The following is a 10,439-nucleotide window of genomic DNA, read 5'->3' on the forward strand; positions in this document are numbered from 1 at the left end:
AATTTTTATCAGATGTAGGGATTACAGGGTTGAACAAGACGAGGGCTCTGTCCTCCTGGAGTTTACACTGGTTCGTTTGCCAAAGCTCTAAACCTTAATAAGTTAATAGAAAACTGGACCCCACAATGATCTATTTTCCAAAACTCTAAACTTCATTGTTTGAAATAGAAAATAAAAAATGATAACCTGTTCAAATATAATCTTGCCAAAATTCTGATATATGAACTTTACCCTTGGGGGGGGAAAGAAAAACATCCTAACCCATTTCTCTAAAATACAAACTGTAACACCTAGTTGGAAGCGAAGCTGCGCCCAAGGCTGCCTCTGCTGGCCGACTCGGTGCATCTGTCCAGCAGATTCTCAACTCGCGACACCGATATCAAACTTGCCACTCATAAACACGTCCCTTCACCTAAGCAGGAGGCTCCCAAATAGGCAACACGGCAAGACCCCAGCTTCACGTATCTCTGGCATGATTTGACTTATAGGACTCTAACTGGCCTTAAAATGTTGCCTGTAAGGCTTTGAGTCATCAGTTTTACATACCAGCCAGCCAGCTCTGAAATCCACAAAAATCCACAGCGACTTCTACACGCCGCTAAAATAACACTTTCCGTGTCTACACATTTGGCTAAATCAGGAAGAACGCATTTGCTCATGGAGCCGAAAACCTACGGTGACATATTTCCACCTGAGCTGCTGAAAATCCAAGTCTCCCTCCAGCCCCCAAATGAAACCACACGCCGATTAGCCTTATCCACCCCCGCCCGCACCGCGCCGGAGCCCAGGGGGTGGGCGGGGATGGGTCAAGCTCTCCTCCGCCATCGCTCGGCCGCCAGGGGCTCCAGAAGAGGTGGTCAGGTGAACCGCGGGGCTGTGCCTAGCGCCATTAGCACACCTGCGAGCGCTCCGCCGACCCCCGCGGGAGGCGAGTTTGGTGGGTCTCGGCCCCTGCCCCCAGCCTCTCCCCAGCTGCAGCATCAGCTGCAGGCGGCGGCAAGGGCAGGTCTCCGCCTCACCCACCTACCTACAGGGCGGGGGCGCCGGCTCCTCCGGTCCGGGAGAAGGGGATCCGGCGCATGCATTTCTGGGAATAGTGGCCTCTGCTGCTCGGCGCCCCGGAGAGCATCCTCTAGGGTGGGTGGAAGGAGGGGGGGTCTCGGAGGGGAACGGCACACCGAGGAGTAGCTGGGCCAGAGGGAGGGGCGCCAAGGCGCGCGCCCCGGGGGACCGGCGTCTGGAGCTGGCGAAGGCGGCCGCCGCGGGGTATCCTCAGGCCTCTCCCCGCCGTGTGGCGGCACCTCTCCAACCCTGCAGCTTCGCCCGCGGTGTGGGCATCCGCTGCCACAGGCTCACTGGCCCGGCCGGCCGGAGGCGGGGAGCTGTGGATGGCGAGACACGATGCAGACGCCCGCCTCTAGCTCCGCCCGGCCCGCGCCACGCTAGGCGCCCCTTCGCAGCGGCGGGGGCCGGGGATCTCGGAGGCCGGGCTCGGGGGCTCGGGCCGCAGCTGCGGCATCGCCCTCGCCCCGGCGACCTCCGAGCTGGGAGCCTGGGCACCCCCAACACCCCTGGCTGCTGCAGCCTCCGCTGCCCCCGCACATCCCAGCCCGGACTCCGCGGCTCCGCCCTGGAGAGCTGCGCGCGCGGCCTCCGCAGGCCTCGGCCCGTGATGACGCCTCCCAAGAGCGAGCTCGCTGCTGCCCCGGCGCCCGACGCTTGTGGCGGAGCCTGGGAGAACCTTACCTCGATCCGGGCCGCGTCCCCTGCCCCTGACCCACAGTGGCCACCACTCTTCGAGAGAAGTAAAGCTTTGAGAGCAGAGATGGAGCGTCTCCTCAAGCTTTAAAGCCTTGAGTTTCCTTCCAGCTCGGGACCAGTAAATTCATCCTTCTGTCCTTTCCGGCGTTGCGTTTCGCAAAGGGGCCCACCATCTCCTCCCCCTCTTGCTCCCGTCCCCAGTAACAGCATCCCGGATGCTGCCAAATTGCAATGATTACAGAAATAGGGACGTAGCAATTGGGCCCCACTCTTGGCAAAGACCTGACAGGGAAGATTTGCATCAGCAGCGGGGCAGTGCCTGTGGGCGTCCCACCCCATTGGGGTGCTGTTCCCTCTACGGTCCCATAACCAGCACTGAAAGATGATTTTAGATTTTAAAATCATAAAAACACTCACCAAATAACTGAAAGCAGATAAGTTTCTCTGGACATCTCAAACCATGTTCTGTTGGTTCGATGACATCAGCTCTTTATATTTCAGGAGCTTAATTTTTCACATTGAAACCATAAAGATGTAAACCTGAGGTCCAATTTTACATATGCTCAGTGCAGAATTGGGCGATTATTCCATATTTTGCAGGATAGTGTAACATAACTACTTGCAGCTGAAATCCCAAAGCCACCATTGCTAATTGCTTTGCTCGGACTTCCAGGAGAGGCTGTTACAGCAAAAGCAGAATCAACAACCCATAGGAGGCCGCTATCTAGTGTGCCTGTGTGTGGCCTCTGACACACCAGCGTTATCAGACCAGCAGCAGGCTCTGTCTTGAGTTTTTTTCTGTGGGTAAGGGTAAACCTCGCGGCCAAATCCTCCTAGTGACTTTGCAGTGCCGGTCATGGGACCGTAGACGGAACAGCACCCAAGTGGGGATGGGAAGCCACAGGCACTGTCCCGCTGCTGATGAAAATCTTCCTAGCTAGGTCTCCTCCAAGAATCGGCCTAGAGGGCCCACTTGCTAAGTCCCAGTTGCTCTAATGATTGCAATTGGGCCGCATCCGGGATGCTGTACCAGGGACTGGAGCAGGAGAGGGGGGAGATAGTTAGGCCCTTTGTGAAACGTTAACACGGGGGGAAAAATTTTACTGTGGCCAGTGTTTAATAAAAAATAAAAAACAGGCAAACGAAAAGACATGTTCCATAGCAGTACAAATTGTGATACAATCTCTGAGACTTTGAAATGAGTTCCTTTAAGCAAAGTGGTGGTCCAGCGCGGAGCAGGAGAGGAACCTCTCTGGGTTCAGAAAACGTGAGCCCATGACTTGGCTGCTTCCGGGGTCTCTGAGAGATCTAGAACCCCAGTTTATTTTCAAAATATACCTATTATTATTCATATGTTGCCCACATTTGGAAAAACTCGATTATTGGTGTGTGTGTCTGTGTACAGTATATGATGTATAGTGACAGGATGGAGTCACTTAATGAGAATTTGGCAGTTGTTTAATAAAATGTATCGAGATCTGCGGTAGAATGTAGTTTCTGTGGGAAATGTTCATAAGAGCTGCAATTCTTGACTGTTTCCATCATTTCCCCACCGAGTCCCCTTTTGTTTTTCTCTCTATGGACCGAACCCCATGTTTTATCAGGAAACAAATTAACTGGTGATCTTGTTATTAGCCAAAGATGTAACTGCATATGTATTTTAAAAGTAGTAACCATCAACTATAAAATCTCTGCCAGCCTTTTGAAAACATTGCGTGTAATTTCAGGATCCTCTTTATTATCTTCATGAACTCCTCTAGGATCGCGTGCTGTATTATATGCTTATTATAACATTTTATTACAGTGGAAGTCCCAGTATAATAAAGATTTGTGCTCCCCAGTTTTGGGAGCAGAGGGAGAGAAATTCCTTCTTAAAGATTCTTCACTCATTCTATTTCATTAATTCGGCATTTATTGATTTGCCTAAGCCTTGTCTTTATAGAGAAATCAGAATAAATAAAACAATTTTCTTATTCTCTAGATCTGTGCTGTCCAATACAATACTCGCTGGCCACATGTGGCCATTTAAATTTAAATTAAATTTAATTAAAAATATTTTTTATTCCACTAGCCATCTTTCAAGTGCTAAAGGGCCACACATGGCTAGTGGCTGTTCTTTTGGACAGCACAAAAGAGAACATTTCTATTATTGCAGAAAATTCTTCTGGACAGTGCTGCTCTAAATCGGTAAAAATTTTTATTGGGAGATAAGATGTAATACATAAAATAATTTGGCAACTCTTAGTGCCCTGCAGATCAAACCTCATGAGAATGTGTACTTCTTAAGAACATGGTGACATCTGAGAATTCAGGCTCTGGCTTCAGGCTGCAGTTCCGCCACATGCTGACCTTGGGTAAATGACATAACTCCTGTCACTTTCTCTGCAAAACAGGGATGACAATAGTATCAACTTTACAGGGCGGACATAGGATTAAGTGAAATAATTAATGAAAGATGCTCAGACTACAGTCTAGAATGTGACCTTCAAGAAAAGTTAGCTATTACTATAGCTATGCATTATTATAATAAAGGTTTTCTGTTTTAAAATGTTGTATCCCTAGCACCTCTCATTGGACCTGGCTAATAGAAGATGCTTGGTAATTGCTGAGTTAACAAAAAAAATTATAATGCTACACTGATTTTATGGATATGAGGGCCTTTGTTAAATATGAAAACTGACCTTTCTATCTCTGTTGAAGGGAAGAGGGCATTGTAGGAGCATTTAGGTAGAACTGTCATTTCACTTTTTCTGGGGTAAAGAACCCTGTATGATGAGACTTTGGGGTAGATGTACAGAAGCAGAGATCCTTCGGTTCTTAAATGAAGAAAAGAGAGCTCACTTCACTTGTCATACTCTTTATCGCTCCACACAATAAGAATTGGACCCATGGGAGGCAAGTGGATCCCTGAGTTCAGGGAATCAGGTGGTTTCCCAAGCCACCTCCTGGAGGACTTGTGCAGGAATGCCACATCTTCAGGAAACATCAAACAATAGTAACTGTTATTGCCAATGTGTTCAGTATTTTTCTTACACATCTGTCTACAGATAATTTTGTGATGAAGAAGTGTGGTTAGTATGTCTGTTTTTAAACACAGCACTAACCTCTCATCGAACTGGAATTCCAGGAACACTGGCAAACGCAGCTTTAACACTTTGCCAAAATGAAAGGTTTCCTGGATAAGTAATGAGCTCACAAACGCTGAAGGTATTGAAACTTCTTGGGATGTTTTCTCTGTAAAGGTGTTGGAGAGGAGGTTTCTGCATTGGATGATGTGTTTAGTCTACTAACACCAAGAAAGTTCATTCTTCAGTGGTTGAACCGCTCCTCCTTTTTCGAGCACAGAGAAACACCTCCTTTCACACCTGATTTGGGCTGGTTCAGGGAAGAGTTTCGTAGAATGTAAATACTGATGATAGCTGTGGAGGTCTGGAAGGAGCCGTCCTGCATCTAATGAGGCAGAATAGAGTTCACTCTTTAATAGCGCTGAAGACAGTGGCTCATTTCCACAACTGGGGTTATTGGTCTAGCACATTATAGATACCACCCTGAGTTTTGAGTAGAATGTAAACAGGTCCTTTTGTGAATGGGTCTAGGTTTAGTGCTTCTCTTGGCTTGTTATAAAGTCTAAAGAGGAGATAGAAATCTTATCATTTGAAAGGAGGAGACTGCCAGAGCATATTGAGAAAGAAATGCTGGCGTATATAGAAATGGACTGCTGTCTGGGTGCCTGTCAGCACGTACAACTTTGGCTGATTATTTAGATTAAGCCCAATAAATTTCCCCATTTCTTTTATTCACCATTAATTTAAAAATATCTGCTCTGGGATAGCTTCTGCTTTCTTATTTCTGCTAAAAATAGTCTCTTCAGTAGCTTGAGAATTCATTATATATATTTTTATATTTTCTGAAAAATGAATAAGCTGGTGCTAAAACATTGGTGCTAAGATATAATTTAAAGTTCTGAAATGAATCCCTAAAATCAAAGTGAAATTAAGTGGTGGTATTGGGTTTATTGGGTGAAAGAAATTTAAGCTGAAATATAAGCTGAAAAGAAAATTTTTCAAAGGAAATAATTATAGATGCACAAAAAGTTGCAAAAAATGTGCAGGGAAGTCCTGGGTTTCCCCCACCCCCACCACCCTCAGTCTTGCATCTTGCATCACTGCAGTACAATAGCTACCTAAACAGAATCACACACTATGTAGCCTTTTGAATTGGCTTTTTTTTTTCCACTCAATGTAATTCCCTTGGGATCCATCCAAGTTGTTACGTGTATCAATAGTGTGTTCCTTTTTTTTGATAAACATTCCATGGAATGGATGTACCAGTTTATTCACCCATTGAAGGACATTTTGATTGTTTCTAGTTTGGTGGTATTATGAATAAAGCTGCTGTAAATATTTGTGTGCAGATTTTGTTTGAACATGTTTTCATTTCTCTGGGATAAGTACTCAAGAGTATGACTGCTGGGTCATATGGTAAGCGCATGTTTAGTTTTATAAGAAACTGCCAAACTGTTTTCCACAGTGGCTGCACTATTTCACATTCCCATCAGCAAAGTATGTGTGATGACTGCTGAAATTTTAATCTATTAAATAAACTTATTTTAGTATAGCCATACATTTCTTTTACTACCCACTACTCTACTATACTGTAATTGCTTGTTTACTTGAACCCTACCAGACTAAGCTTCAAGGTCAGAGATCCTGTTTTGTTCACCTTGCTGTCTTTGGGGCCTTATATAGTGCTTGACACATATTAGATAATAAATATTTGTGCAGTGAGTGAACAAATTAATGAACAGAAGAAGAATAGCTGAGTCAGGTTGAAATCAAATTGAAAAATAAAAGTGTCAGTAAATTATAACTTTAATTGAATTTGAATGGAATGCCATAATTTTTCTTCCAATATATAATGACAATTTCCAAATCAGATATTGGCACTCTTGTGGGCAAACTGATTAAAAGTAAATGCTAAATTATGGTCCATGGTTATTTTGTTGTAGTACCTTGGTAACAGCAAAAGATTGGAAACAATATAAATGACTAATGATATGAAACTGCTTTAATAAAACATCTGTACAATGGAATAACATGCAGTTATTTAAAATAATAAGAAAACTTTTCATGTAAAGAATAGACACCCTTCAAAAGGTATTAATTTTAAAAAAGTTACAGAAGAATATGTAGAGTATGCCCCTCTTTGTGTAAAAATTTTAAGAAAGATATATGCATTAATATGTTAATTGTCTCTAAGTAAATCTATAAACTACAGGGTATGCCTGGAACATCTTATGCAAGAAAGTAAAGAAGTGCTCAAAAATGTATAGGAACATGTCAAAGAATACAGAAACCAGCTTAAAGAGACTGGCCAAATTTGGGACAATTTAACTATTAAATGAATAATAGCAGCAAAAGATTATAACATATTGAATAAAAACACAAAAACAGAAAAAGCCTGAGTCCAAGCTGATATTTAAACATGAAATAGAGACTAATAAAAAAAAAGAGGAGAGAAAGGAATGTTCTTTATATAAGAATGAAAAAATTAAAATATCACCATTTCACAATCACCATAGTAATAATCAATTCAGGCAAGTATCAGGGGATAGAAAACCACTGGGTTTCCTGAGCGACAGAAAATATTCATACATTCTCAGAGTATTACTTCCATGAGTAATATTTACTTTTTTCAATATTTGTTAATTACAAGTGTAACAGGTAATTTTACAATGCAGGAATATGGCAGACACCTTAACCAAATGATCAAATGTACTGTATTAGTTTCCGATTGCTGCTGTGAAAAACTACCATAAATTTAGTGGTAGTTTATTATCTTCCAGTTCTGCAGTCCTGAAGTCTGACACCCATCTCACCAGGTGAAAATCTAGGTGTTGGCAAGGCTAAGTATTTTCAGGAAGCTCTCAAGGAGAATCTGTTTCCCTGCCTTTTCCAGCTTCTAGGGGCCACCTGCATTCCTTGGCTCATGATCTCCTTCCAGCATCCTCAAAGCCATCAAAGGCCGGTTGAGTCTTCCTCAGATCACACATCATTGGGACACTGCCTCTCCTGCCTCCCTTCTTCACTGATAAGAACCATTGTGATGATTTGGGGCCCACCCACATAATCCAGGACAATCTCTTCTATCTCAAAATCCTTAATTTAATCACACCTGCAAAGTTCCTATTGCCAGGTGAACTCACCTTCACAGTTCTGGAGATGAGGAGGGGCATCTCCCTGGGGACCATTATTCTGCCTATCTCATTTACATTACAGATACTGCCATGCATCAGCATCATGCACATTCTGTCTGATGTAATGTGCCGAGGACACATCACTTAAGGTAGTTTTTCTACCAAAAGGAATATGTATTTAAATTGAGGAACTTTCTGAAAAACTGTCCTCCACTATTCAAAATGGTCAATGTTAAAAAGAAAAAGAAGAAGGAGAAATAGAAGGGAGGAGGAGGGGAAGGTTGGGGAATTATTTCAGATTAAAGGAAGGAGACTATAGGAATGTGACAACTAAATGCAATGTATAATCTTTGAGTGAACCCTGGATAAAAAGAAAAACTATAAAGAAATGTTGTAAGGACAAACTGAAAATTTGATTGTTAATTGAATAATAAATAGTAGTACTGTATTAAATTTAAATTTCCTAAGTGTAATAATTGTATTGTTTGTTCTTAGGAAATATATGATGAAGTACTTATTTAGAAGTAAAGTATCATGATGTCTGCAACTAATCTCAAAGGCCAGGAGAAAAAAAGGCGGAGAGAAAAAAAATATGGCAAAATAGTAACAACTGGTGAATCTAGATCAGTACTGTAAAATAGAAATATAATGCAAGCCACATATAAACTTTAAATACTGTATTCTATAGTAGTTACATTTTAGAAAATGGAAAGTGAAATTTTAATAATATTTTAACCCAGTCTATTCAATTATATTTAAAATGTAATCAATGTGAAAATTATTGAAGTATTTTATATTCTTTTTTTTCCATTCAACACATATTGTACTAGCCACTTTTCCATACACAAGAAGCACATGTTGCTGGTGCTACAAAATTGGATAGCACAGGTCTAAATGAAAGGTATATGCGTGTTCACTGTCCTCTACTCGCAGTTCTCTGTGGGTTTGGAATGTTTCAAGGTAAAAAGTTGGGGAGAAAAGAAATAATAATTTCTATATGCACAGGCTATTTCTAGGAGGATACAGAGGAAACTGTTAATGCTGATTACCTCTGGGAAGAAGAAATGAGGAGAGATTAAGGGGTAAGAAAGGGTTGGTGTTTTTCATTGTACCCCTTTGTACCTTCTGTACAATATGCTACTAAACCTATTAAAATTATTCTAACAATAATATCTGCTTTATCTTCTTATTCAAAACCAGATACTCTTAATGCTAAGCTCTGGTAACCCCCAAATGAGAGGTAAGAGCTCCACCTACTGAACTCGATTTCTAAAAATTCCTTAATGTAGGAAACAGGTGTTTGTCTTATCTAAAATATAGTAAGCTTAGAAATTTCTCCTGGTAATTTTCCCTGGTAACCTTTTAGTCTTAGTAAGTTCTGTTAATCTTCCTGTTTACATGTTATTAAATAAATTTAGATAAATTTTATCAATAACCTAAACTCCATCTCTGAGTTGCAGAAAACAAGAAACAATATGTAAGCACAGGCTCACCTAAATTGAGGCTGTAATTCATAGTGGCGCCGGATGTTGTGAGCAAGTTCATTACAAATTTATATCAGTTTTACTTAAGCCTCCCTCCATCTTGCAGAGGAGCGGGTCTCTTGGGTTACATTTGTTCGACTGTAACCTAACGTTTGTCAGTTTCAAAGCTGAGTTACATCCTATTGCCTTCTCATATTTCATGAGCGTTTCTGAATTGAGGCTGGGCCGTAAGGTTTCTTGACTCATTTGGTAACTGCATCATTTCCCGGCCGTGTCTCATACAGAATGCAAAGAGGTGAACCAATTGCCCATATAATGATGCTGTTTGAAAAAAATACAAGGATAATGGAAACTCGTGAGTTTGAGGGTTTATTTGGATCCGGATACATATATATATATATATATATATACACACACACACACACACACACACACACACAATCTCGTCTATAAAGCCACGTAGCCCTTCATCACCCACAGTTATACAGAGCATGTGCTTTGTGCCAAGGACGTGTGCGGTGTCGCACCCAGCTGTACAACATGAAATGCTCTCTGCCGGTGGCAATTTTTCGTTAGACTTAGTAAAATGTTTGGTGGGACATAGCATCTGCGTTAGAGGGAAAGACAGAAAGGTTAGATTTAGAAAGAACAGCTAGACGATTAAGAAAATAATAGAGCAAATTACAAGGTTCTGGGCTATAGCTTAACATTTGTCTACGTATATTTACATGTTACGTAATCAGAACGCAATTTCAGGACGTCTTCTCCAGCATCGGAAGAGGTTTGGATTTGTAGGGTCCAGCTTTTATCCTTAGGAGCCTCCCCGGAGCTTGGCTGGGTGCGCGGAGAATTTGCTCGTTTAGGAGACTTGAGACCCAGAACAGGAATGAAGTGGGTGGAGCTTAGAGGCAACAATCCTATCTTCTACTGGTCTGGAGATACTTTACGTAGAGTCTTTTAAAGAACTAAATACAGCTCAGAAAACTCCTACAGCAACT

General features: G+C 42.1%; 1 protein-coding gene across 1 annotated transcript in view; it reads right to left on the minus strand.

Annotated features, from left to right (window-relative positions):
- The window catches only part of NCOA7 (nuclear receptor coactivator 7), a 90,252-nt gene extending 88,826 nt beyond the window's left edge, over nucleotides 1-1,426 (minus strand). The window contains exon 1 of the mRNA XM_019662137.1: nucleotides 1,028-1,426. The gene's annotated coding sequence lies outside the window, so the exon portion shown is untranslated. The remainder of the gene's footprint in view (nucleotides 1-1,027) is intronic.
- Between the last annotated feature and the right edge of the window lie 9,013 nt (nucleotides 1,427-10,439).

The sequence above is a fragment of the Hipposideros armiger genome, unplaced genomic scaffold, assembly GCF_001890085.2.
Source record: "Hipposideros armiger isolate ML-2016 unplaced genomic scaffold, ASM189008v1 scaffold_367, whole genome shotgun sequence".
Classification (NCBI taxonomy): Eukaryota; Metazoa; Chordata; class Mammalia; order Chiroptera; family Hipposideridae; genus Hipposideros; species Hipposideros armiger.